This window comes from Marmota marmota, unplaced genomic scaffold (assembly GCF_001458135.2).
Source record: "Marmota marmota marmota unplaced genomic scaffold, marMar, whole genome shotgun sequence".
Taxonomy (NCBI): domain Eukaryota; kingdom Metazoa; phylum Chordata; class Mammalia; order Rodentia; family Sciuridae; genus Marmota; species Marmota marmota.
In genome coordinates this window covers 4,082,407-4,087,169 of record NW_026000261.1, presented here as the reverse complement: position 1 = coordinate 4,087,169, position 4,763 = coordinate 4,082,407, and the positions used below count along the sequence as shown (strand labels likewise).

At 35.7% G+C, this 4,763-nt stretch overlaps 1 non-coding gene across 1 annotated transcript; it reads right to left on the bottom strand.

The window, feature by feature from the left end:
- Positions 1-231: 231 nt before the first annotated feature.
- Trnav-cac lies at positions 232-299 on the bottom strand. Its single transcript has one exon. It is a non-coding gene; the product is annotated as a tRNA-Val (tRNA).
- Positions 300-4,763: the final 4,464 nt, after the last annotated feature.

Here is a 4,763-nt window from a genome sequence, read left to right as displayed (position 1 = left end):
TAGATGCAGGTCCACAAAGGATCTGGGAACCACATAGGAGAGTCACATCAAGAAATCAAAATTGAGGATTGGGGTTGTGGCTCAGTGGCAGAGCGCTTGCCTAGCATGCATGAAGCCCTGGGTTGGATCCTCAGCACCACATAAAAACAAACAAATAAATAAATAAAGGTTAAATTAAAAAAAATTAGTTCTAGGTGGACACAATATCTTTATTTTTATTTATTTATTTTTATTTGATGCTGAGGATTGAACTCAGGGCCTCATGCATGTGAAGCAAGCGCTCTACCACTGAGCTACAATCCCAGCCCTTAAGGTTAAATTCTTAAAAAAGAAATAAAAATTGAGGGAGGTTAATGATGGGGCATTTGCCTTGCATGTTAGAGGCCCTTGATTCAGCCCACAGAACTGCAAAAAGAAAAAAAAAAAGAAAATTTGGTGATTACTTAGCCAGGAAGGAGTACAAAAAAAGATGGTGAAGAACATTGACTATATTTTGTAATAGCAAACTCTTCTGTACAATAGTTTTGTAGGAAAAGTATATAAGCATGATGATATAATTAGTTATAAGGCTGAGAACTCATGGAGAAGTAAGGAGGAGAAGATATTTTTGCACTGTCCATCAGAGAAGAATTGTTTAGTTGTTCCCATCCCATGGGGTTTGGATTTGTCTTTTCAGTTGCTGCAAAAAAGTTTAAAAAAGTTTTTTTTATAACTTTCCTTCCATCCTGGAAGGAAGCTAACTAATTTTCCTCTTATTTTAATGCTTCAGAAGGTATGGGCCTTCTGAATGAAATTGACTAGCAATCTGAATGAAATTGATTTATTTAGCATTCTTGGAAATGGACCTACAGTGATCTAGAGCTAGACACATATATTTTATTTTAGATTAAAGTGGGTTCTTAAAATTTTACCCTGAGAAGCCAGGCATGATAGCACATGCCTGTAATCCCAGCAACTCAGGAGGCTGAGGCAGGAGGACTGAGAGTTCAAGGCCAGACTCAGCAACATAGCAAGACCCTGTCTCTAAATAAGATATAAAGGGGCTAGGGTTGTGGCTCAGTGGTAGAGTGCTTGCCTAGCATGAGAGGCCCTGGGTTTGATCCTCAGCAGTACATATAAATAAATAAAAACAAAGGTATTGTGTCCAACTAAAACTAAAAAAAATAATAACCCACTTGTAAGAGGATGAATTTGGACACTTACTGCACATCATATAAAAAAATAAATTCAAGTGCATCCAAGGCCTAAACCTAAAAGCTAAAACTTCAAAAATCTTAAAAAGAACAAATAGATATCACACCAAAGCCATAAGTAACAAAATAAAAAATAGCTAAATTAGGCATCAACAAAATTAAAAATTTGGGGGGCTGGGGATGTGGCTCAAGCGGTGGTACACTCGCCTGGCATGCGTGCGGCCCGGGTTCGATCCTCAGCACCACATACAAACAAAGATGTTGTGTCCGCCGAAAACTAAAAAATAAATATTAAAAATTCTCTCTCTCTTAAAAAAAAAAAGAAAGTCAGATGTTTAAAAAAAAATAAAAATTTTGTGCTTCACAGAACATCATCAAGAAATAGAAAAGAACCCACAAAATGGGAGAAAATACATTGGGACTCACATATCTGTTAAATGGCTGAGACCCAGAATATATAACACCTACAATTCGATAATAAAATGATAAATAACCTAATTAAAATGGGCAAATGACTTAAAATCAGCCATACTACAGTGACGTGGCCATATCAATGTTTATAGCAGCTGAATTCACAATAGCTAAGTTATGGAACCAACCTAGGTGCCCTTCAACAGATGAATGAATAAAGAAAATGTGGTATACAAGAATAGGAAGTTATACTCCATGTATGTATAACATGTCAAAATATACTCTACTTTCATGTGCATCTAAAAAGAACAAATAAAAAATTTTAAAAGAGAAAATGTGCTATATATACACAATGGAGTATTACTCAGTCATAATGAAGAATGAAATTATGGTATTTGCTGGTATGTGGATAGAACTGGAGAATGTCATGCTAAGTGAAATAAGCCAATCCCCAAAAAACACAGGCCAAATGTTCTCTCTGATATATAGATGCTACCATATAATATGTGGGGGAGGGAAGAATAGAAGTTCATTTGAGTAGACAAAAGAGAAGGAAGGGAATAGAAAAGACAGTAGAATGAATCAGACGTAACTTTCCTATGTTTATATATGAATACACGACCAGTGTAACTCCATATCATGTTCAACCACAAGAATGGGATCCTAATTTTAATAAGTTATACTCCATGTATCAATAATATGTCAAAATATACTCTACTGTCACATATATCTAAAAAGAAGAAATAAATAATAAAATGGAAAAATGGGCAAAAGATCTAAATAAAATTACAGCAGCATAATTCACAATAACCAAACTATGGAACCAGCCCAGGTGTCCATCAATGGATGAATGAATAAAGAAAATATGGTATGGAGTTTTATTCAGCCATACAGAAGAATGTCATTCGCAGGGAAATGGATGGAACTTGAGAGCATTATGTTAAAGTGAAATGAGCCAAACTCAGAAAGCCAAGGGTCATATGTTTTCTCTCATATGTGGAAGTTTGAGAGGACACAGATAAGAAAGTGGGATCTCATGAAAATTGAAGGGAGTTGAGTAATAGGAAAAGGACCAGGGGGAGCAAGGATGAAAGGGAAAGGGGAGTACTGGGGAACTATACAGACCAAATTATGCTGTTATATCATGTCTATGACTATTTAACAACAAATTCCACTATTATGTTTAATTATAATGCCCAAATAAAATATGGAAAATTTAAAAAATAATAATAAAGTAAAACAGAAAACAGGATAGGAGATAGAGCAATTCCAATGAGATGAACATAATCATCAGCCCCAAAAGTTTCTCAGGTCTCCTTTTATTTCTTTCCTTCCAGATAACTAATATAGTACTCTGTTACAAGAAAGTAGTTTGCATTTTCTACATATTATATGAATGAAATCAAGAAGCAAATATTTTTTCTTTCATTCAGCATAATTATTTTGAGATTCACTCATGTTGTATCAAAGATACTTTATATATGCATGTCAAGATGGATGTTCTTTTTTTTTTAGTTGTAGCTGGACACAATACCTTTATTTATTTTTATGTGGTACTGAGGATTGAACCCAGTGCCTCACACATGCTAGGCAAGTGCTTTACCACTGAGCCACAACCCCAGCCTCAGGATGGATGTTTTTAATCAATAAAAGAATAAATTGCCATCAATATCACACCCACACTCATTCTTTGAAACCCCTATGAGAGCTATGATGGATAGTCCCCATTTGTATGTGTGAAAATGAAATAAACTGAACTTGGCTTTCAAAGAAAGAAAGAAAAAAGGCAGAAGAAAAGAAAGAATAAAGAAAATATACTTTGGAATGTATTAGTGCATTAGATTCCTTTTGGGAAAACCAAGTCTAACTACACATTATATACATAGATGAACTATAAGAGGTAAAAATTCTGAGAAAACATTTTGTATGCTATTTGCACAGTCCTTGGTACAATATTATAGTTACACACCTGGTAATATAGAGGTAGGTGAGATGTTCCCAATTTCTGGGTCACAGCAAATTTTCATGGAAAAGACTCAAGTTCAAGAGTCAAAAGGATATTATCCTGAATCCATCATTTACTTTCTGAGCAACTGTGAGCATTTTTTAAATATTTATTTTTTAGTTGTAGTTGAATATAGTACCTTTATTTTATTTATCTATTTTTATGTGGTGCTGAGGATCAAATCCAGGGCCTTGCAGGTGCTAGGTGAGCACTCTACCACTGAGCAATAACCCCAGGCCTGTGAGCATCTTATTTCACATCTCTGTTCCTTAACTTCCTTATCTTTGAAAAACAGGGATAATGAAAGCACTTCATATGGTTGTTATTGACAGTAAAATGAGATCATGATATAAAGCATTGAGCTTGGAGTCTGTCATACAGCAGATAACCCAAGGATGTTAGCTCCTTTTCTTTTCTACTATTTTTGATTTAGAGGAAAATCCTCATTCTTAAAAAGAAAAAGAAAAGAAAAAGTGGTAACATTTTTTAGCTTTATTGTAATATCATAGTGCCATCTGGTGACCATATAGAATGATTACATTATCTGTATGGGATATTTCATTTCTAACATAAATACACCATATCAAATTCCTAATGTGTACTGGGCTAGCATTGCAGGGAAATAATAATGACTGTGTTTGAGAAGTGTTTTGCTGTGCTACTCCCTTGGAGACCCTTGCCCTAGCTATTCATTCGTTCATGTCAAGAGGCATGGCTCAAGTAAAAATGAGAACAGCATCTTCCATAGCCTAGCCTAGACTGGGAAGATGGAAGGTTGACCATGGAAGAAAATGAGTGAAGCCTTCATATCCACTTGGCTATGATGGAGATGCTGAAAGAGAGGAGTTGTAATTTTCTTTAGTCTGCAGATCTTTCCTTGGCCAAGAGTCCAATTCCAGAAGAATTCCATAATAGAGATAACTGCAAGTACCACCCAAGTGTCCCTAAATATAGAATAAAAGAAGCCCCCTCTCAATCTCCCAACCATACTACCGCCTAGACAAAGAACCGCATCAGAGTACAGCCAAGATCTCTGAATCCAGCAGTCTTGTACCTGGGCTCAAGTTTCATGAAGTACCCCCACCTCCAAGTCCCAACAGATGGCTATTCTTGCCATCTCTTTGGTGCCATGAATTCAAGTCAAGACCGGTCAG